This window comes from Somniosus microcephalus, chromosome 2 (assembly GCF_052327205.1).
Source record: "Somniosus microcephalus isolate GS21.2 chromosome 2, FLI_Smic_1.0, whole genome shotgun sequence".
Lineage (NCBI taxonomy): Eukaryota > Metazoa > Chordata > Chondrichthyes > Squaliformes > Somniosidae > Somniosus > Somniosus microcephalus.
The window spans coordinates 99,496,825-99,521,529 of NC_140988.1; the positions used below are offsets into that span (position 1 = coordinate 99,496,825).

Consider the following 24,705-nt stretch of genomic DNA (forward strand, 5'->3'; position numbering starts at 1 on the left):
CAAAGTGATCATAATATGATAGAATTTCACCTTAATTTTGAGAAAGTGACTTGCCTAAGTCCGAAACTAGAGTCTTAAACTTAAATAAAGCCAATAGATATGAGGGGCGAGTTGGCTAAGGCAGATTGGAAAAATAGATTAAAAGGTATGGTGGTAGATAAGCAGTGGCTAGCATTTAAAGAAATATTTCATAATTCTCAACAAAAATACATTCCATTGAGAAATAAAAACTCCAAGGCAAAAGTGATCCAACAGTGGCTAACTAAAGAAGTTAAGGATAGCATTAGATTGAAAGAAGAAGCTTATAATGTTGCAAAGATTAATAGTAAGCCTGAGGATTGAGAGAGTTTCAGAAACCAGCAAAGGTTAACCAAAAAATTGATTAAAAGGAAAAAAAATAGAATGAGAGAAAACTAGCAAGAAATATAAAAGCAGATTGTAAGAGTTTCTACAAGTATGTACAAAGGAAAAGAGTAGCAAAAGTAAACGTTGGTCCCTTAGAGGCTGAGACAGAAGAAATTATTATGGGGAATAAGGAAATGGCAGAAATGTTAAACAAATATTTTGTACCCGTCTTCACAGTAGAAGATACAAAAAGCATACCAAAAATGGTGGAGAACCAAGGGTCTAATGAGGATGAGGAACTTAACGTAATTATTATAAGTAGAGAAAAAGTACTAAAAGCCAACAAATCCCCTGGACCTGATGACCTACATCCTAGGGTTCTAAAAGAGGTGGCTGAAGAGATAGTGGATGCATTGGTTTCGATCTTCCAAAATTCCCTAGATTCTGGAATGGTCCCAGCGGATTGGAAAGTCGCAAATGTAACACCGCTATTCAAAAAAGGAAGGAGAGAAAAAACGGGGAACTACAGACAAGTTAGCCTGACATCAGTCATCGGGAAAATGCTGGAATCCACTGTGGTATCAAGGAAGTGGCATCAAGTCACTTAGAAAATCATAACATAATTAGGCACAGTCAACATGGTTTTATGAAAATAAATTTGTCAAACACAATTTCCCTAAGAGTTTTTGAGGATGTAACTAGCAGGGTAGATAAAGGGGAACCAGTGGATGTAGTATATTTGGATTTCCAAAAGGCATTCGATAAGGTGCCACATAAAAGGTTATTACACAAGATTAGGGCTCATGGGATTGGGGGTAATATATTAGCATGGATAGAGGATTGGTTAACGGACAGAAAACAGAGAGTAAGGATAAACAGATTTTTTTCAGTTTGGTAGGCTGTAACTAGTGGGGTGCCTCAAGGATCAGTGTTGGGGCCTCAGCTATTTACAACAATGGGCCAGAAATTCGGGTTGGAGGCTTCCCGCGGGTGCAAGCCCCCGACCTGCACTTACCTAGCGCGCCAGCCATTATGCTGTGGGCCCGCATGGGATTCCGATCCTGGGCCTCCTCCAACTGCCAGCGTACAGTGCTTGCGTATCCCAGGGGCACAGTTAGTTCGAAGCGTCCCCTGGGACCATGTGAGCCATGAAGAGCCAATCGTAGCAGGGAATCTCTATTCATAGATTTGACAGGAAGACCTGTCAAAACTATGAATTAGAGATCGGCCCCAAAACTTTCAAATAAATTTTTAAAAAATCACATTTTTAAAATAACTATAAATTACCTAAAATAACTATTTTAAACTAGAATTTAAATTTTTGAAAAAATTAATTACGTTTTTAATGGGGCTAAAAATAAACTTACCTTTCTTTAAAGTATTTAAAAATAATAAACCTGTGGAAAAAATGTTTTAATTTTACTTAATTCACCACTTACCTTGTTAAAAGCAGGCCTTGCGACTGCTTTTTAAAAGCATAGCTGCTGGAGACTTACCCTCCCGGAGAAACCTGTAAAAAAAAACAGAAGTTCCAGGCGTACGCGCTGCCTCTCCGGCACACACGTTCGACTGGTGAACCCCTTCCTTGAAGGGAACGGAAGTTACGGTTTCCCGCACATGCGCAGTGCATGCACGAAACCGGCACTTTCGTTGGCTCTATGCGTGAGTACCCAGCGCGTACTCACCCGTGGGGACCCGAATTTCTGGCCCAATCTATATTAATGACCTAGATGAAGGGACCGAGTGTAATGTTTCCAAGTTTGCTGATGATACAAAGCTAGGTGGGACAGTAAGCTCTGAGGAAAACACAGAGTCTGCAAAGGGATTTAGATAGACTAAGTGAGTGGGCAGTAAGGTGGCAGATGGCTTATAATGTAGGGAAATGTGAGGTTGTTCACTTTGGTAGGAAGAATAGAAAAACAGAATAATTTTTAAATGGTGAGAAACTTTCAAATGTTGGTGTTCAGAGTGATTTGGGTGTCCTCATGCAAGAAACACAGAAAGCTAGCATACAGGTACAGCAAGCAATAAGGAAGGCAAATGGCATGTTGGCCTTTATTGCAAGGGGGTTGGAGTATAAGAGTAAGGAAGTCTTGCTACAATTGTACAGGGCCTTGGTGAGGCCACACCTGGTGTACTGTGCACAGTTTTGGTCTCTTTATCTAAGGATATACTTGCCTTGGCGGCGGTGCAATGAAGGTTCACTAGATTGATTCCTGGGATGAGAGGGCTGTCCTATGATGAGAGATTATGTAGAATGAGCCTATACTCTCTGGAGTTTAGAAGAATGAGAGGTAATCTCATTGAAACATTCAGAAGGGGAGATGTTGAGAGGTTGTTTCCCCTGGCTGGAGTGTCTAGAACTAGGGGGCATAGTATCAGGATAAGGGTTAGGCCATTTAAGACTGAGATGAGGAGGAATTTCTTCATTCAGAGGGTTGTGAATCTTTGGAATTCTCTGCTCCAAGGGGCTGTGAATGCTGAGTCTTTGAGTATATTCAAGGCTGAGATGAGACATATTTTTGGACTCTAGGGAAATCAACGGATATGGAGATCGGGCGGGAAAGTGGAGTTGAGGTCGATGATCAGCCATGATCTTATTGAATGGCGGAGCAGGCTCGAGGGGGCGTATGGCCTACTCCTGCTCTTATTTCTTATGTTCTTATACTATTTGCCTCAACTAGTCCCTGTGGTAGCAAGTACCACATTCTCACCACTCTCTGGGTAAAGAAGTTTCTTCTGAATTCCCTATTGGATTTTTTGTTTACTATCCTATACTGATGGCCTCTAGTTATGCTCTTCCCCGCAAGTGGAAACACTCTTTCTGTATCCACTTTATCAAAACCTTTCATAATTTTAAAGACCTCTATTAGGTCACCCCTCAGCCTTCTTTTTTCAAGCGAAAAAGAGATCCAGCCTGTTCATCCTCTCCCGACAGGTATACCCTCGCATTTCTAGTATCATCCTTGTAAATCTTCTCTGCAACCTCTCTAGTGCCTCTATATCCTTTTTATAATACGGCGACCAGAATTGTACACAGTACTCCAAGTGTGGTCTAACCAAGGTTCAATACAAGTTTAGCATAACTTCACTACTTTTCAATTCTATCCCTCTAGAAATAAACCCTAGTGTCTGGTTTGCTTTTTTATGGCCTTGTTAACCTGTGCTGCTACTTTTAGTGATTTGTGTGTTTGTACTCCAAGATCTCTTTGCTCCTCTACTCCACCCAGACTTGCACCCTCCAAGTAATAAGTGACCTCCCTATTCTTCCCATCAAAATGTAATACCTCACGTTTATGTGTTGAATTTCATTTGCCAATTATATGCCCATTCTGTAAGTTTATTAATATCTTCCTGTCATTTGTTGCAGTCCTCCTCAATATTAACTATACCCCCCCAATTTGGTGTCATCCGCAAATTTAGAAATTGTGTTTTTGATTCCTAAGTCTAAATCGTTAATATAAATTGTGAACAACATTGGTCCCAGCACTGATCCTTGTGGAACACCACTACCCACCTTCTGCCACTGTGAATGGCTATCCTTTACTCCTACTCTCTGCTTCCTGTCTTGAAGCCAGCTAGCTATCCATTCTGCTACTTGTCCCCTGACTCCGCATTCTCTGACCTTATTCATTAGTCTATTTTGTGGTACCTTATCGAAAGCCTTTTGAAAATCTAGATAAATTACATCCACTTACCCTTGTCTATTCTCTCTGTTACCTTTTCAAAATATTTAATGAGGTTGGTCAAGCAAGACTTTCCCTTTTGAAAACCATGCTGACTATTCATTATTATATTTTTGGTTCTAGATGATGTTCTATTTTCTCCTTTAGTAGGGATTCCATTATTTTTCCTACCACCAATGTTAAGCTGAAGAGTTCTGGACATGTTCTATCCCCCTTCTTAAATATAGGTATGGTGTTAGCTATCCGCCAGTCCTCTGGCACTACACCTTTTTCTAATGAATTATTAAATATGTCTAGTAATGCCTCTGCTATCTCTTCCCTAGATTATTTTAAAATGCACAGATAATTTAATTTCGTAGTTCCTCTTTGCCTTCCTAATTGTTTTTTTGACTTCTCTCCTAATCTCTTCATATTCTCCCTTATCATGCACTCCTCTGCTGCCTATGGCCTAGAAATTGGGTTGGTAGCGCCGGTGCTGAGTGCCTAAAGAGACCTAGAATTGGGGCGAAGCCCTATGTTGGGGCGAGCGCTATGAGGATAGCACCAACTCAGAAATTGACTATACATTTAGTGCCTGCGCTAAGTGTTTGCGCGCGCCCGCGAGCGCAAACGGCTCATGACATCATTTCAGTGTGCAACGCCTTTTAGGAGCGCCTGAGCGCATATTGGGTGGCGCCCGGAGCCTTAGCGCCCAGCGCTATTAGTGACAGTGCGAAGGAGGGCTAACAGGCCCTTCTTGGAGTAGGGCAGCGCTATTTAAAGGGGACAGCTCTAGTGCAGCATCTTCTGCCACTTGGCCTGCTCATTGCGATCGCTGCTGGAGAGAGTTGGCGAGCTAATGTGGAGCGGAGTTCTGGGATTTGAGCTTTACAGTACTTGGAACCTTCAACCCTGTCCGAAGCACTTGCAGCACTACACCTAAAAGCCTTTTGACCAACTGGCATCGGAATGGGAGCTTGTTTGGAGGGCGACAGCCTCATCGCCCAACACTGTGAAGGGGCAGAGAGACGGCGGGAGAGAGGGCCGGGATTGGCCAGAAGGAGGAGGGGCAATGGAGGTCGGCCAATCCGACGGGAGGCTGCGAGGGTCTTTAGGCAGCAGGTGACAAGCCTTGACATGTCGGAGGAGCAGTGTTTGCGAAGGCTCCGAATCTGGAGGGACATTGTTACTGATCTGTGCCACCTGCTTGGTCAGGATCTGCAGCCGCGTGAACGCTGCAGAACCTCTCTGTCCATGATGGCTACACTGACTGAAGGCCTCCATTTTTATGCCAACGGCTCCTTTCAGTCAGCCATTGGGGACAATGCGACTGTCGCTCAGGCTGCAGTCCGCTGTTGCATCCGGCAAGTGACAGATGCCCTTTATAGGCGAACGCGTCCATTCATAACCTTCCCTCGGACCCTGCACAAGCAGGCGGAGGAGGAGGAGTATGAGGAGGAGGAGGAGGAAGAGCAGGAGGAGGAGGAGGAGGAGGAGGAAGATGGAAGGGCTGCTGAAAGTGGAAGGTCCATTCGTCAGAGGCTCCTCTGGACTCGTCTCGACACCCCTGTGGCGGAATGATGAGAGTCTTACCTCATGGGCACTTTGGATGTTTGAGGGCCTCTGCATGCCAGCATCACTGAAAGTAGTCACATGCACCAAGCAACATTTAAACTTCTGTTTATTGACACAAAAGTCTTTCATTACAGCTAAACAACGTAAAGTGAGCAGAAACCATCACCACCAAAATAAAAGTGACCTGTTCGGCAAAGCAGCAAAACTCAACAAAAATCTGCACCTATAACAGCAGGTGAGGGTGTCCGTGAATTTGGACAAACAAACGTCTCAGCACCTCCCTCTACAACTGGCCCCTTGAGGGAGAACGACTTCTCGTTCGCGCCCGGCCCCTTCCCTCCCTGCTGCTCCTACGTAATTGCACCCCAGTGGCGGCCTCAAGGCTGGGGGACGCTTGCCGACTGTCTGGATGCGCAGAAGCCCCTGAGGTAAGGCCTGGCCGACCTCTGGGCTTGGAGGGTGCGGACGCGGGATGCTTGCTTTGAGCATGGCTGGGAGCAGTGTGGCCTGCAGGTGGTGGCAGCTGCAATGCAGGCGTCCCAGCGCTGGCGTGTGCAATGGTCTCCTGCCGAGAGAGGACACCTGCACCATGGTCGGACAACACACTGGCTATCTGAGGGGAGCGACTCGGCTCATCCGCCACAATCGCAGGCTCCACGGATTCCTGGCCTTGTACGGGAGTGGAAGGGCCCGGGGTGATCCTATCTGATGCAGAGAGGATGGCTGCAGTGAGACATCGCGTTGCGTCAATCTAGCTGTGGAGGAGCCCAGCAAGTGAATGCGTGGCAACAGTGAGGATCTGTGTGCCAGGTGCCAGTGCTTCGGAGAAGGCCTGGACAGTTCTTCCCATGGCTTCGGACAAGGCAGGAGCCGACCGCTCCACTGCCTCGGACAAGCCCTGCACAGACCTTTCCAGGGATTGTCCGAAGCCCTGAACAGTCCTTTCCATTGCCGACTCAAAGCCGTGGACAGTCCTCTCCATTGTTGGGCCGAAGCCCTGGATAGTCCTGTCCATTGTGGCCCCGAAGCCCTGGATAGACCTGTCCATTGTTTCCCCGAACACCTGGAGAGACCTCTCCATTGTTGCGCCAAAGCCCTGCAGAGTCCTCTCCATTGTTGCCCCGAAGTCCAACATACTCCTAGCCAATGAATCTATTGACTCAGGCATCTTCTCCACTGCAGCCATCAGCTCCGTGTGTCTGACCCGGGCCTGTTTGCTCATCTCTACCAGGCGCCGGACCTCATCTGCACTCTGTGCAACAGTCATGACGACCTGCCTTGCCCTGCGGGGAGACGGTGGCCGAACTTGCCTATCCCCCGTGCTTTGCTCCATGCCGCTTGGTCCGGCAACTGGTTCATCCTCAGAGCCACCCCCCTCCTCTCCAGGGGACTACTATCCCCAGTCTGAAGATGTCTCAGCTCCCCGGATTCTGCAACGGCTGGTCCGGATTCCTCCTGGTCCTCGCCTCTGGTGGCACTGGCACTGGCAGCTTCAGCGTGTTGAGCCCGAGTTGGTGCCGCTTCATCTGAAAGTGGGAGGTGGAAGAGTGGCTTTAGCAAAAGGACAGGTTTGCTGAAAGCCATGCCAGATTGCGGCATGGCTCTGACATGGCTGCACACTGAGGATGCATGCTGGCGGGGGGACCAAGTGGAAGGCAACAGGTGGAAAAGGTGAGAGTCTTACTCTCGCTGTCGGTAATGGGGTCGGCAGATGCAGTGGTCACTGGACCAGACAGACGTCCTCCAAGTATCTGGTGCACTCTCTCCTCCAGATCCGTGAGAGTGACCACTTGTGCAGGTCCGCCACCGGTTCGACGCTGTTCTTTTCTAATCTGCGCCATCTTCGACTGCAGGGGAAAGAAGGGGAGGTTCTGTTATATGAGGCCTTGAGACATCATCGCATGCCCCCCATTGTGCAAGAGCCCTTACATGAGGCCTTGAGACATCATCGCATGCCCCCCATGGTGCAAGAGCCCTTACATGAGGCCTTGAGACATCATCGCATGCCCCCCATGGTGCAAGAGCCCTTACATGAGGCCTTGAGACATCATCACATGCCCCCCATGGTGCAAGAGCCCTTACATGAAGCCTTGAGACATCTGTCCATGTGTGTGCCCAGAAAGGGCCATGGGTGCATACTGACAGATGGCCAGTGGCACATCATTGCAGCAGGGTGCCCGAAGTCAGCTGCAGATGGAGGGAAGCACAAGTTTGGTAAAGCATCACTCACCCTAACGATCCGTGTCAGGTCATTGAATTTCTTCCTGCACTGAACAGGGGTCCTGGTCGCCATGCTGCTGGAGTTGACCCTCACAGCAACCTCCCTCCAAGATCGTCGGTAAGCCTTCTGATTTGGCCTCTTGCCATTATCCGGGTACAGCACCTGTCGACGGTGTTCAACTGCAGCCACCAATTGGTCCAGAGCCTCAGTGCTGAAGCGCTCTGCTCTCTGCCTAACCTTCTCCATAATGATGAACTTTGTACCGCCAGACAAGGGCGAGCGCCGAATCTGAGGCCTACAGGGCATTGGGTGTTGAAGCTCAGTCTGACTGACCCACCCCTTTAAGAGCTGGCCGGCGCCTGCAGGTCTCGTGCTTTGCCGTAATTGAGTTCACCTGCGCTGCGCCAGTCCGCGTCAAAATTGAGTAGCGCCTGACCTTTTGCGCCTTAAGAGCACCGTGCAACGGCTGATTTAGCGCCTGAATCCCCTTTGGGGGCGATGCAACCCAATATCGCCCCAGGCGCGGATAGCTCTCATCTGGCTATAAACTTGGCGCATCGCCAGTTCTAATGCCTCAAGCGGGGCTATACCCAATTTCTAGGCCTATGTACTTATGAATGCCTCTTTCCTTACCCTCAATTGTTCCCTTATGGCTTTATTCATCCATGGAGTCTCATTAGTGTTTAGTTTGTTCTTTCCTTTTAGCAGAATATATTGTTCCTGCACTATGTTCAACAACATTTTAAGGGGGAAAAATTCGGTTGATTAGCACCTCCCGTTAGCGCCCTGAGGGCACTAACGGGACGCAAAGCAACTAGCGCCCGAGCGTGGTGATGTTTGCACTGCTCGCGAAATTGATCAGACATTTTGCGGCGGCGTTAAACACTACCGCCACAATCTCCTGCGCCCGCAGATCATGACATCAGTCGAGCGTGCAACGCCCCGGTTCGGATATTGAGTCACGCCCCCTGCCTTAGCGCCTGCCGCTAGGAACGACAGGTAGAGGGGAACGTTTTCAAGTCAGGAAGGGGCTGGGGAAGCGCTATTTAAAGGCGGGCACTTCCTGCCTTTTCTTGTCGGCAAAATTTTTGGTTTTAACACTGTGCTAAGGAGTTTTGGCCCTCAGCACCACTTTTGAGGTTCCTAAGTGCCGAGCTCTTTCCCTGGGCCTATCCATTAGTGCTTCCACACAATTGCTTTTGTGGCCACTCCAGGCCGAGATTCAAGGCTGCAATGAGCAGGGTGTGGCTGGCCAACAAGATGGCCCCTCCCCTTTAAGAACTGGATGGCACCAGTGTATCTGGCTTCCATGGTAATTGGCATCGCCTGAGCTTCGGTAGCATTCTGAGGTAGCGCCTCGCTCCCTGACTTTTGCGCCTTAAGAGAGGTGTGTAGCGCCTGATTTAGCACTCAAATCACCTCCAGGGGCGATAGAAGCGAATTTTGCAGTCAGAGGCGATACTTTGTGCCCGGCCAATATTAGTGCCCCAAAATGGGCAATACCAAATTTCTCCCCCTAAATGTTTCCCATTGCTGTTCTACATCACTGTTTGCCAATATTGTTGTCCATTTTATTTTCCCAAGTTCTTTTCTCAGACCCTCAAAATCAGCTTTTCTCCAATCTATTACCCTGGTCTTCGTCATACTTATATCCTTCTCAATTATCATCTTAAAGCGTATTATATTATGGTCACTACTGCCTAGATGTTCCCCTACTTTTACTTCTCTTATCTGCTCTGGTTCATTCCCCATTACTAGATCCAATAACAAATCCTCCCTTGTTGGGCTTTTTACATAATGGGTTAGAAAGGAGTCCTGTACACATTGTAGGAACTCCATTCCCTTATCCCCTTTACCGACCTCTTCTGTCTAATTAATATCGGGGCAGTTGAAATCCCCCATGATTATTATTCTATGTTTTTTACTCATTTCCTTAACTTGCTTACATATTTCTTCTGTAGTGTATGTGCCTTTAAGAGCCCCCTGTGTACTGTAATGCCGGTAATGGCCACTCGGGCTATATAAGCCTGTATATTGTGTTGTATCAGTTAGTTCACCTCCAGACTTTGTTCAGTAAACACCTGTGAAACCAACGCCTGCCTTCAGTGTCTCTATTAACACACGGATACAACAGTGGCGACGAATTGGAAATGGACTTACCTGCAATTCGGCAGCACCTCAAGGACATCGATTCCTCAGACGCCCAAAGTCGAAGAAAAGCAAGAAAAAAAAAAAAAAAAAAACTGTGGTTTCGCCAGCTAGCCGAGCTGGTGGCAGGTACTGCAATAATCCTTCCTGGGCGGCGGGCTGGGGCTCCATCGGCTGGCTCTGCAGCGGGGCCGAGCAGCGAAGGCGGAGGCAAACAGAAACAGAGGGGGGGAGCACTCGGGAGACGGCCGGCGCTGCAAAGCAGGTCGGCGTTCGGACCAAGCAGGGGTGGAAAAGTCCCAGAGAGTCCGGCGGGAACGAGTCTCCACCTGTAAATAAAAAAAACGCGGAAAACAGCGTTGTCAGCAGCAGCAGCGGCAGGAAAGCGCGGGAAGCGCCATTTTTTTTCTGCAGGGAAGAAAGGAAAGCGCGGGAAGCGCCATTTTTTTTCCAAGATGCCTAAGGCTGGCAATATTGATGCTTTCGATAACGATATAGGGGATTGGACCACATATGTGGAAAGAGTGGAGGTATATTGCACAGCAAATGGAATAGAAAATGATAAAAAGGCGTCAGTACTTCTAAATCTAATGGGCGCAAAGACATACGGGCTGTTACGAAACTTAATCACTCCAGCCAAACCAAAGGACAAGAATTTTAAGGAGATTGTTGATACCCTACAGGAGCACTTAAACCCAACACCGCTGCTGATAGCGGAATGATTCAAATTCTTCAAGAGGAATCAGCACAAAAATGAAAGTAACGCTGATTACCTCACCGAAGTAAGAAAGCTATCAAAGCACTGCCAATTCAGGGCAGGACTGGCAGATTCTCTTCGAGACAAATTCGTCTGCGATCTCCTAAGTGAAGGAACAAAGAAAAGGCTGTTTTCTGAAAAAGATTTGACACTGGACAAGGCTTTCAGTGTGGCTGTATCATATGAAGCAGCCGCAAGAGGAGCTGCAGAGATACAGCAAAAGACACAGGACTTCGGCACCCATGAAATGACACAGGGTTTCGAGAGATGGTATCGCTGCGGCAGATCCACCCATGACCAGAGGGACTGCTGGCTCAAGAACAAAGCATGCAGGCAATGCGGAAAGATTGGACACATTGCACGTGTATGCCGATCTGGACAAAAATAATCCACGGACAGGAAGAAAATCAATAAGGAAAAGTACAGAAAGGTAAAAATGATGACGGACAGTAGCTCCGAAGACCAGAAGAGCGATAGCAACTCCGGAAACAAGAGACTAAGCTGTCTCAAATTACACAATGTAATTGCCAAAGAAGATTACCAGACCATTTGGGTTACCCTCATGATAGCGGGGTCCCCAGTTAAAATGGAGCTAGATACAGGATCAGCTCTGACCGTCATAAATCGACGGGATTACGAACGGTTATTTCCGCATATACCTTTGAAAGACACATCCATTATCTTGAAAACATATACGGGGCAGAAAGTATACCCCAAAGGAAAAATAAGGGTGCCTGTTGTATACAACGGCAAGGAAATACAGAAGTTGTATTTATACGTTCTACAAGATGGTGGTCCACCGCTGTTGGGACGTGAATGGATCAGGAAGATACGTTTAGACTGGCACTCCATTCAGGCACTGACAGTGACCAGTAAGAAAAAAAATGATGATGACGTCATACCTGAACGATTAAAAGACATCTTGGCCAACGCCAAGGAAGTGTTTCAAGAGAAACTAGGAACCTTGAAAGGCATCACCGCCTCAATAAAAGTAGAAGATGCGGCAATTCCCAAGTTTTTTAAGGCAAGGCCAGTGCCATACGCAATTCGTCCAGCAGTCGAGGCAGAGCTGGAGAATTTGGAAAAGGCAGGCGTATTATCCAAGATAGATTGGAGCGAGTGGGCAACACCCATCATCCCGGTCATGAAGAAAATGTTGAATAATGATAAATCTGAAGAACAGAGAAAAATTCGCATCTGTGGAGACTTCAAGGTGACTGTAAACCCGGTCCTTCACACGGTACAGTATCCTCTTCCGAGGATAGAAGATATTTTCGCCTCACTATCCAGAGGGAAACGTTTCACCAAAATTGACTTGGCACAGGCATATCTACAGATGGAGGTTGAAGAAGCCTCTAAAAAGTATCTCACGATAAATACACACAAAGGCCTGTACCAGTACAATCGACTGGTTTTCGGAGTAGCATCAGCTCCAGCTATCTGGCAAAGAGCTATGGAGCAAGTCCTCCAAGAGATTCCGGGGACTCAATGCTACCTAGACGACATCCTTGTAACAGGAGAAAACGACAACAAGCACCTTGCCAATTTGGAGCAGGTGCTCACTAGGCTGAGAGAACGGGACCTACGAGCAAATCGCCCCAAGTGCGAATTTTTCCAGAAACAAATATCATATTGTGGCCACATAATTAACAAGGAAGGGTTGCATAAGTCACCTGAAAAAATAGAAGCGGTCATAAAAGCCCCAGCACCTGAAAATGTCTCACAATTAAGGTCGTTCCTGGGATTGATAAATTACTATCATAAATTTTTACCGAACTTATCAACTCTTCTGCACCCTCTTAATGAACTGCTACAAACAGGAGTAATTTGGAAATGGAGCGAAGACTGTAAACGTGCCTTACATAAATGCAAAGACTTAATCACGTCCAAGGAAGTTTTGGCTCATTACAACCCATCACTGCCAATCAGACTGGCGTGCGATGCATCCCCTTACGGCGTAGGAGCGGTATTATCGCATAGATTCCCTGATGGCTCGGAGCGGCCGATAGCTTTTGCGTCACGCTCATTGAACTCAGCTGAGCGTAACTATGCCCAGATCGACAGGGAAGCACTCAGCCCGGTATGGGGAGTGAAGAAATTCAACCATTACCTACACGGACAAAAATTTTCCTTGTTGACTGACCATCAACCCCTCGTCTCCATATTCAACCCTAAAAAGGGTGTTCCCATATGACGGCGCCGCAATATGACATAGAAGAGGCACCTACAGTAGACCCAGTGGAGATGTTCCACTCTACCATAGTGGAATGTCTACCAGTAACAAATTCTGCCATTGAAAAGGAAACGAGAAATGACCCGACTCTCTCACGAGTCTACGATTTAACAGTGAAGGGATGGCCAGCACATGGCGAACCACTGTTGCCAGCATTCTTGCAAAGAAGAGAGCAGCTGTCAGTGTGCCGAGGAACCTTGATGTGTGGATCCAGAGTGGTGATTCCACCCAAACTCCAGGATAAAGTGCTAAAGGAGCTTCACGAGGGTCATCTGGGTGGAGTGAAAATGAAGAACCTAGCCAGGGCGTTTGTATGGTTGCCAGGTATCGATGGAGACATCGAAGAAATGACCAAGAGCTGCCTAGGATGCCAGAAGGTCCAAAACGCTCCACCACAAGCCCCTCTACATCTATGGGAGTGGCCCTCATCTCCATGGCAAAGGGTACACATCGACTTTGCTGGTCCATTTATGGACTCAATGTTCTTAATCGCGGTTGATGCACACTCCAAGTGGCCGGAGGTAATAAAGATGTCCTCCACCACCACGGAAAAAGCCATCACAGTATTAAGGACCATATTTGCCAGGAATGGGCTGCCTGAACAGATCTGTTCTGATAATGGACCGCAATTTGTGTCCGAAGAATTCAGGAAGTTCTTAAAAAACAATGGGGTTAAACACTACACGTCCGCCCCATAACATCCCGCCACCAATGGATTGGCTGAAAGGTTTGTCCAGACCTTCAAGAAGGCCATAAAGGCCATGGGTAATGAAGACATAAAACTTCAGCATAAGGTAGATAACTTCTTGTTTGCATACAGGAATGCAACACATATGGTTACAAACCAAACTCCCACCATGATGTTCTTCAATAGAAGCCTAAGATGCCGGCTAGATTTGATCAAGCCAAACATCAGAAGGGACGTGGAGAACCGGCAATTTCAAGGCATGAATGAAAGGCCAACTAGAACCTTCCAGATAGGTCAACAAGTTTTTGCCCGGGACTACCGTACCGAGAAATGGCAGCCTGGAACTATCTGCACACGACTAGGGCCGCTGATGTATACCGTGGACATTGGAGAAAGCATAATAAGGCGCCATGCTGACCAGATCATAGAGTCATCCGAAAAGGGACAACCTACACCACAACTCTATACGCCTAATGATGAAGTAGAGATACCCATAGTATCTACCTCCGATCCGGTGATACTGGAACCAGATGAACCCGACACTGGCATTCAAGCCGAATCAGCCTTGCCAAAAGAACCTACTACACCACCAGAAACTACTACACCACCGAGGCGTTATCCGGACCGAGTCAGGAAGCCTCCAGAGAGACTGACTTATAATTGATTAACTGCAGCAATGTGTAGATTATTGTTCTTGTAACATGTAATTAATGATTACTTAAAATATTATGTACTGGTTGGCTAAAAGGGGAGGAATTGTAGTGTATGTGCCTTTAAGAGCCCCCTGTGTACTGTAATGCCGGTAATGGCCACTCAGGCTATATAAGCCTGTATATTGTGTTGTATCAGTTAGTTCACCTCCAGACTTTGTTCAGTAAACACCTGTGAAACCAACTCCTGCCTTCAGTGTCTCTATTAACACACGGATACAACATCTTCCACCGTCTCCCTTCTACTATTAGGTGGCCTGTAGATTAGTGTGATTGATCCTTTATTATCTTTTATCTCTATCCACATGGATTCTATTTCTGTCTTGCTGATAGCTGCGTCACTTTTTTCTACTGCCATTATGTTATCCCTAATAAGTACAGCTACTCCACCTCCCCTTTTTCCCTCTCTATCTTTTCTAAATGTGTTATACTTAATCACGAATAACACAATGTCAGGGAGTGGGGGGGGAGGGGGAAAGAGAGGGGGAAAGCAGCACAGTTATTGCAATCAAAATTGGTGTGTTTAAAAGGTGGCTGTGCTAGAGGATGATGCATAGTCATACTTAAAATATACACTATACATAAAAACATCTGCGTGCTTAGCCTGTACCCTGAATTTACTTAAGTACTTAAAAAAATATATATTTTCCTCTCAAGTTTTAATTATATATTTTTTCTAACTACTGAATACATTGCCAAACTAGTGCAAGCTGTACAAGTGAGGCACAGGATGTCATTGTTCTCCATTGTAAACACACAGCCGGAAATAACCGCTCCCTCCAGGTCACACTAAAATGCTTCATTTTTAAAAAAACACACAAAAAGTAATAATTATTCACCACTGTGCAACTTTAAATTAATACATCTGGACTCAGCATGAAATGTCAGTTCTGCAGTTTTAAACTAGCTCAAATTCTTTCCTTTGGGCTATTTATTTGACTTTGCTAGATTTTTATGTATTTGAAAAAAATTGATACTTCAGGATTTGTTTCAAGTTAGCGCATTTTCTGGCATTCAGTTCAGCAGGATTGTTTTAACATTGAGTTTTATTTGTTGTATTGTTTTCTAGCAATTTGATTGGCTGAAACAAATTCCATGGCAAAAATCAAACAGTCTGTCATATTACCATGCATTATAATTCTTCCCGCAGGATATATCAGTTTTATCACTGTTGAAGTGTGTTGAAAATTCAGTGGTAAAATAATTCTGGGGTGAAGCAGATCATTTATCATTGTATATTACAAAATGGGAAGTGTCAGTTGCATTTACTAGACTTGATATTTGCGGTGGCATAGTGGTTAGCACTGTTGCCTCACAGCGCCAGGGACCCGGGTTCGAATCCGGCCTCGGGCGACTGTCTGTGTGGAGTTTGCACATTCTCCCCGTGTTTGCGTGGGTTTTCTCCGGGTGCTCCGGTTTCCTCCTACTGTCCAAAGATGTGCGGGTTAGGTTGATTGGCTATGATAAATTGACCCTTAGTGTTAGGGGGATTAAATACGTGGGGTTACAGGGATAGGGTGGGATATGTGTTGGTGTAGGGTTTATGGGGATCGGGTGGGATATGAGTCGGTGCAGGCTCGATGGGCCGAAATGGCCTCTATCTGCACTGTGGGGTTTCTGTGTGATTCTGTGTGTGAAAATATCCCGTAAAAGGGAACTATTTCAATTTTTGTAAGATAGCAACAATAACTTGCATTTTGTATAGCTTTTTTAATATAGTAAAATGTCTCAAGCCACTTCACAAAAGTATAATCAGATAAAATATAACCAGTGAGTTCTTCCACAGATTTTTCACCAGTGCAATCATAATTTATTTTCCATCTAACATTTACAATCTGGTATACTGTAACCAAAACCTCTGCAGAGAATCCAAAGTTTTAACATGTAAAACTGGACAAAAAAGTGGTTAATCTTGAAATATAAAGTGAAGTAAATGCCCTGAATGATAGAATAGACAAACTTAAAACCTACAACCATAATTTCATTGAGGATAGAACTGACATTTCACAAATGTGAAAAAACAAATGAGAATGGATAAATGAGAGGTACATATAGTGAGCAGCATGTACATTGACGGAACAGTAAGTGTTGCTGCCATTTTATAACCATTCTTTAAATCATGGGAAAGGTCACAACCATGGCCATTAATTTACTGTTCTTTTGCTTGTGAAAAAGTAACTATAATTTACGGTCAGATCTTTTCAATTTCTTTCTCTCTAAAATGTGAGGTGACAACGTTCCAGCATCTAAAATCAAAAGGCACAAGGTTGCCCTTAGTGGCTCCCTCCAAGACCTCCAATACTAATTCAATGTGGACCCAGCCTGAAACACACTATCCATACACATACAGAAGTTTGGGAGTTATAGCGTAGATGATTAGCCTGCTCATGAAGGCATCTGTGTTTCCAAACCTACAGGGAATTGTTCTGCCAATTATAAGGATCATTAATTATGAGCTGCCAATGCTACTGTAAAAACAATTAAAATTACAACAGCATGTGTAGACTTGACGACAATTTGGCTTGGATATACAGTTTACTCACTGAATACTTTTTAGGTGAGGTTTCAATTGAATTAATTGGAGTAAAGTTTATTTTACTGAGTAGCTTATCCTGGATTTGGCTAAATGTGGTCTTAGTTAAAGCTGCAGTAACTCTTTTCCAATTACCTTTACGCACCCCCTCCCCCTTTATAAATTCAAAGGAGCTAGTCCTTCCTGTGTATAGATTTAAAGCCCTCAATAAAAATATTGTAACAAACCTAAATAATTTAAAAGGCCAATTACATCAAAAAATTAGAAATCTGAAACTTAGACAAAACAAAATTGAAATACAGTATCCATAAAAACTTGACTCTATACATGGGATTTATTTTCTGTTCGAGATTCCTCATGATTTAAATAGCTCATGAGTGAGGTGAGATAAGTTAAATAATTCATCAGTATCAATACTAAGTTACGCTCCCTGCTGTATGATTAGTGATAGAAGGGCTTTCATCATTACACAATGCAATGAAGACTGACAACTTCACAGTTCTGTTATTTGATTTTGTATTTCAAGTGAGGATTTTATCAAACAACCAAAACCTGAAATGAAGCTTGTGATTTATAGTGCAACTTTACTGCTTCACAGAGACACAAACATTGTAATACAAGTGCAGGAAAACTGTTCAGAATTTGGCGTCAGGTGTGGGACCACCTGAAGCAAGTAACAGTGCTTCAGTTTCACACTGGTGGTGGCAGTATAACTTAATTCCTTTTTAAAGTTGGCATTATACCGGTTACAATATAGCTGCAGTCAATGCAATGCCAACTTTAAAAAGCATCATGGGGAGCCATAAGTTTCTAATGTTAGCTGTTTTCTAACATTAGAATTTTCAAGATAGTCAGAAGCTGCCGAGCAGAATTCTGAGCATGCGTCTAAGTATGCATATTATTTTGTATGTTCAAGTGTATTTAAAGCTCAATCCAGTGGTACACATTAATATGTGAGAAGACATATTGTTCAAAAAAGGGGAGAAGGATAAACCTGCCAATTACAGGCCAATCAGATTAACATCAGTGGTGGGGAAGCTTTTAGAAACAATAATCCAGGAGAAAATTAACAGCCACTTGGACAAGTATGGACTAATAAAGGAGAGCACGGATTTGTTAGGGGCAAATTGTGTTTGACTAACCTGATTGAGTTTTCTGATGAGGTAACAGAGATGGTGGGTGAGGATAGTGCAGTTGATGTTGTGTATATGGACTTTCATAAAGTGCCACATATTAGGCTTGTTAGCAAAATTGAAGTCCATGGAATAAAGGGGGCAGTAGCAGCATGGATACAAAATTGGCTAAGAGATAGAAAAGAGAGTTGTGGTGAATGGCTGTTTTTTGGACTGGAGGGAGGTATACACTGGTGATCCTAGGGTTCAGTTCTAGGACCACTGCTGTTTTTGATATACATGAATGACTTAGACTTGTTGATACAGGGTACAATTTCGAAATTTGCAGATGACACAAAAACTTGGACATGTAGTAAACAATGAGGAGGATAGTGATGGACTTCAAGAGGACGTAGGCAGGCTGGTGGAATGGACGGACACGTGGCAGATGAAATTTAACTCAGAAAAGTATAAGGTGATACATTTGGTAGAAAGAACGAGGAGAGACAATGCAAGCTAAAGGGTACAATTCTAAAGTGGGTGCAAGAACAGAGAGACCTGGCGGTGTTTGTGCACAAACCTTTGAAGATGGCAGGACAAGTTAATAAAACAGTTAATAAAGCACATGGGATCCTGGACTTTATAAATAGAGACATAGGGCTGGATTTTCATTGAGGAGGCAGGTAGGAGGCGGGACTCCAACTTTCGGGGTTGTAGTCCCGCCTCCATCGAGTTCTAGCCAACCCACGTGATTTTGACTCAGCAGGCCAATTAAGGGCCACCTGGCAACGGGTGACATCACAGATTGACATTTCATCTGTCAAGAGCTTTTGACAGATGAAATATCAGCTTTCGACAGCTGTTTGAAGCTGTCAAACACTGACAATCTGTACACAAAGTTAATTCCTTCCTCTCAGGATGATTCAGAGATCTCTCCGGAACAGAAAGCTGAATGCTGCAATTTTTGACAGATCGCGGCCATTCTGCTTTCTGTGCCGGTGAGATGAGGGACTCCCGAGACCTGAAGGAAGGAAGGCTGTAAAGGTAAGTAAAGGTAAGTAAAACTTATTTAAACACTTTACACACACCAAACACACTTACCTCTGAACTCATGCACCCATCACTCACCTGAACACCGGACATCTCGAACCCTCCAAGCCCTTCAGCCCGACTGATGTGCCTCAATTATTCCAAGACTCGAAGTTAGCAGAACAAAAGTAAGGCTTTTATTAACTCAGAACATAACACGTAAAATAGAGAGATGTCTACCTTCAGGAGGCTGATGCCCGACTGAAGTTAGATTACAAAGGAGCCAGGTATGGGCGGAGCCCTGCACACAACCAGTTCCAGCACATTCCAATACATAATACATGAGGACTGGGGGAAGGGAAAAGACACAGAAAGCAGGCAGTTACAAGACACAGAAAACAGGCAGTGATGAATGGAATATATTTCATCACATTCACCCCTTCTATAGATTTAGTCTGTTCGGGGGTTTGATAGTCCTCTGCGACCGACGTGGCTGTTGTGGTGCCGCGGGTGTCGGCTGGGTGTCCCCGGTAGCCTCCTGGGTCTCTGCCGGGGGTGCCGCCGGGGTTGTTGAAGGGGTAGTTGGTGGGGGTGCCGTTGGTCGATGTTCTTCCGGGGGTGATGAAAGAATAGTGGGTGGGTAAGGGTTGCTGTGATCGTCGTCGCTGCTATTGCCGTGGTTGTTGTCGATGCCGGCTGGGGCGACGTCTTTTATGGACACGGTGTCCTCCCTTCCGTCGGCGTGCCGGACATATGCGTATTGGGGGTTGGCGTGGAGTAGGTGTACTGGCTCCACGAGAGGGTCCGTCTTGTGGCCCCTCACATGCCTTCGCACGAGTACCGGACCTGGGGTGGAGAGCCATGACGGCATGGATACGCCTGAGGTGGATTTCCGAGGAAAGACAAACATTCATTCATGAGGCGTGGCATTAGTGGCCGTACACAATAGCGACCGTATCAAATGGAGCACATCCGAGAGGACTTCCTGCCAGCGGGAGATAGGGAGGCCCTTGGTCCTTAGAGCTAGAGTGACTGCTTTCCACACTGTCCCGTTCTCTCGCTCCACCTGGCCGTTACCCCGGGGGTTGTAGCTGGTGGTACGGCTCGTGGCGATCCCCTTGGACAGCATGTACTGGCGTAGCTCTTCACTCATGAAGGACGCCCCCCTATCAGTGTGGATATAGCTCGGCATACCGAACAGGCAGAACAGGCTGTTGAGGCATTTAATGACCGTGGCGCTGGTCATGTCTGGGCAGGGGAAGGCGAATGGGAAACGGGAGTATTCGTCCACAATGTTCAGGAAGTAAACATTGCGGTCGACGGACGGGAGGGGGCCCTTGAAATCTAAGCTGAGCCGCTCGAAGGGCCGTGTAGCTTTGATTAAGTGGGCTCTATCTGGGCGGTAGAACCGAGGCTTGCACTCAGCGCAAGTGCGGCAGTTCCTGGTCAGAGACCGAACTTCCTCAATCGAGTAGGGTAAGTTACGGGACTTTATGAAGTGGAACAGCCGCGTGACCCCTGAGTGGCAGAGGTCGTTGTGGAGGGTCTGTAGCCGATCCTCGGTGGCGCTGGCACACATCCCTCGTGAGAGGGCGTCAGGGGATTCGTTAAGGGCCCCTGGCCGGTAAATGATGTCGTACTCGAAAGTGGAGAGCTCGATCCGCCACCTAAGAATCTTATCATTTTTAATCTTCCCCCTCTGTTTATTGTTGAACATAAACGCTACCGATCGCTGGTCGGTAAGTAGGGTGAAGCGTTTGCCGGCTAGGTAGTGGCGCCAGTGGCGCACTGCCTCGACGATGGCTTGGGCCTCCTTTTCCACGGAGGAGTGTCTGATCTCGGGGCCTTGGAGGGTCCTCGAGAAGAAAGCTACGGGCCGCCCCGCCTGGTTGAGGGTGGCCGCCAAGGCGAAGTCGGACGCATCACTTTCCACTTGAAATGGAGTGTTCTCGTCCACTGCCTGTAGCGTGGCCCGCTCAATATCCTGCTTAATGCTTTTGAAGGCGGCGTGGGCCTCAGCAGAGAGCGGAAAAGAGGATGCTTTCAAGAGGGGGCGGGCTTTGTCGGAGTAGTTGGGGACCCATTGGGAATAGTAAGAGAATAACCCCAGGCACCTTTTCAGGGCTTTGGGAGTGTTGGGCAGGGGCAGCTCCCGTAGGGGGCGCAATCGGTCGGGGTCTGGTCCGATTTCCCCATTCTCCACCACGCTGCCCAGTATGCAGAGGCGCGTGGTGTTGAAAACGCACTTGTCCTCGTTATAGGTGAGGTTGAGTTTTTGTGCGGTTTTCAGGAACCTCTCGAGGTTCGAGTCGTGATCCTGCTGGTTGTGACCGCAGATGGTGACGTTGTCGAGGTAGGGGAAGGTTGCCTGCAAGTGGTGGTCATTGACCATGCGATCCATCTCCCTCTGAAAGACCGAGACCCCGTTCGTCACCCCAAAGGGGACTCTGAGGAATTGGTAGAGGCGTCCGTTCGCCTCGAAGGCGGTGTACGGGCGGTCCTCTGGTCTGATAGGGAGCTGGTGGTACGCTGACTTGAGATCGATGGTGGAGAACACCCGGTATTGGGCGATTTGGTTCACCATTTCTGATATGCGGGGTAGCGGGTAGGCGTCTAGTAGGGTGTACCTGTTGATCGTTTGACTATAGTCGATCACCATCCGTTTCTTCTCGCTACCCCTTACCACTACCACTTGGGCGCGCCACGGGCTGTTGCTGTGTTCAATAATGCGCTCTTTCAGGAGCCTGTCTACCTCGGTCGCGATAAACCGCCTGTCCTCCCAGCTGTACCTCCTGCTTTTGGTCGCTATTGGCCGGCAGTTAGGGGTAAGGTTCGCGAATAGCGAAGGCGGCTTTACCTTCAGGGTAGCCAGACCGCACACTGTGAGGGGCGGCTGGGACCCACCGTACTTGAGCGTGATGCTTTGGTGGTTGCACTGGAAATCCAAACCCAAGATCATGCTCGCACATAGATTCTTCATGATTAATACTTTAAAATTATCATACACAGTTCCGTTAACGCACAATTGTACCGTGCAGTAACCCAGAATGGTCGATGTCTGGGTTTTATCGGCCATAGAGATGGTACCCTGAGCAGGGACCACCTTTAGGGAGAGTTGTTGTGCCAGTTCAGGGTGGATAAAACTCTCCGTGCTTCCACTGTCAATTAAGCATTTAACCCGGCACCCATTTACCTCGATGTCCACCATTGATTTGGATAGCGGATGCGGCCTGGTCTGGTCCACTGTGACCGATGCCACTGTAGGGCCCTGATCGAGACAAGATGGCGTCCACGCTGTCTGCTCATAAGATGGTGGACCCCACGAGGTCGGGCAAGATGGCGTCCAAGATGGCCGCTCCCACGGCGCACACGCGGCGGTGGCGGGTTTTTCGGCGGTTGGTTTTCCGGCGGTTGGTTTTCCGGCGGGGTTCCCTCTGCACACCTTCCCGAAGTGCCCCTTCTTACCGCACTTAAAGCAGGTGGTGCCTTTCGCCGGGCACAGGTTTCTGGTGTGCTTTGGCTGCCCGCAGAAGTAGCAGTTGGGTCCTTGACGCGTCGCGGCTGTCGTAGGGCTTCTGGGGGGAGAGCTGGGCCCCGCTGGTGTCGGGCTGCCGGGCGGGGAAGATGCCTTCCAAGATGGCGGCGCCCTCGGCGCACACGTGGCGGCGTGGGCGGCGCGGGCTGAAGAGTAGGCGTCCGAGTTTCTCTGGGCCATCTCCAGGGACCGCGCGGTGTCCGCAGCCTGTTTCAGGTCCAACTCCGTTTTTTCCAGCAGTCTTTGCCGGATGTGAGTGGAGCTGAGGCCTGTGATAAAGGCATCGTGAACAAGCTCGTCGGTGTGCACTGCAGCTTTTACATCTCGGCACTTACAGTCCTTGCCAAGCTTTTTCAGGATGCTTAGGAACTCCTCCACCGATTCCCCAGGTCGCTGTGCGCGAGTAGCGAGTAGATGCCTAGCATACACCTCATTCGTAGGCTGCTGGTAATGCGCCTTTAAGGTGTTGCAGGCGGCCAGGTACGTATCGGCGTCTTGGATGAGGGGGTAAACCCGGTGGCTTACCCAATTCCGTAGCATTCCGAGTCTCATCTTCGCAGTGTCCGTAGCGTCTTTGACGGCTGCGGAATTGTCCAGGAAGAATTCCATACAGTCAAACCAGTGTCCGAAGCGTGCTGATGCGTCCGGAGCATATTGATCCAAATCCAAACGTTCGGGTTTCAGGAGTTGATCCATAGTGTTGAAAATTGAGTTAATAAAATTGATGTGCCTCAATTATTCCGAGACTCGAAGTTAGCAGAACAAAAGTAAGGCTTTTATTAACTCAGAACATAACACGTAAAATAGAGAGATGTCTACCTTCAGGAGGCTGATGCCCGACTGAAGTTAGATTACAAAGAAGCCAGGTATGGGCGGGGCCCTGCACACAACCAGTTCCAGCACATTCCAATACATAATACATGAGGACTGGGGGAAGGGAAAAGACACAGAAAGCAGGCAGTTACAAGACACAGAAAACAGGCAGTGATGAATGGAATATATTTCATCACACCGACGGCCCACCTCGCTAACTTGGCGTGGTTTGGAGCCGTCGGGAATCCCACACTTCACCAATAAAAATAAGGATTAGGCTAAAAAACTACCTGTTAACAGGCAGTTAATTGGCACTAATCCCCTTCCCGCCTCGGGGAGGCGGGTCCCAGCGCGGGTCGGGTACCCGCCTCCTTTGAAACTGGCATGGAGGCGGGCTGGGGGCGGGATGAGTTCGTGGCCCCCCCCCCCCACGATTTCAAGATTTTAACCCTCCACACACCTCCAATCCTGCCTCCACGGCTCAATGAAAATCCTGCCCACAGAGTACAAAAGCCAGGAAGTTATGTTAAACCGATATAAAACACTAGTTCGGCCCCAGCTGGAGTATTGTGTCCACTTCTGGGCACCACACTTTAGGAAGGATGTGAAGGCTTTGGACAGATTACAGAAGAGGTTTACTGGAATGGTTCCAGGAATGAGGGATTACAGTTACGTGGATAGGCTGGAGAAGCTGGGGTTGTTCTCCTTAAAGCAGAGAAGGCTAAGAGGAGATTTGGTAGAGGTGTTTAAAATCATGAAGGGTTTAGATAGAGTAAATAAAGAGAAACTGTTTCCAATGGCTGAAGGGTCGATAACCAGAAGGCACAGGTTTAAGGGAATGCGATTAAAAAAAAGACACGAGGAAAAACTTCTTTTTACACAAAAGTGGTTAGGATTTGGAATGCACTGCCTGATTGGGCGGTGGAAACAGATTCAATTGTAGCTTTCAAAAGGGAATTGGATAAATACTTGAAGGAGAAAAATTTGCAGGGATATGGGGAAAGAGCGGGGGAGTGGGGCTAACTGGATTACTCTTCGAAAGAATCGATGGGCCGAATGGCGTCCTTCTGTATTGTTCTATGATTCTATGAAGGCAATGGCTGACAACAAAAACATTTCACACCTTATATATTGTAACAGTAAGGCCTTCATTTCTTACCTGTGACCTTAGTAGAGCACTTATTTTTGAATCTGTTGCATTCATTTTCCTGTTCATGCTGAAAGGCAGAAATAACCCTTTAATCTACTTTATAAGAGTAGAATTACATTTGTTTTGTTCACTAGAATAATTATTGGCTTTTTTTCCCTGTGCAATTGTGTTCATAAAGGAATAATTGATAA

General features: G+C 46.9%; 1 pseudogene across 1 annotated transcript in view; it reads right to left on the bottom strand.

Moving 5' to 3' along the window:
• Nucleotides 1-24,705, bottom strand: part of LOC147122828 (uncharacterized) — a 1,078,287-nt pseudogene that overhangs the window by 1,036,559 nt on the left and 17,023 nt on the right. The window contains exon 2 of the transcript XR_015080342.1: nt 24,524-24,581. The product of XR_015080342.1 is annotated as an uncharacterized LOC147122828 (transcript). The remainder of the gene's footprint in view (nt 1-24,523; nt 24,582-24,705) is intronic.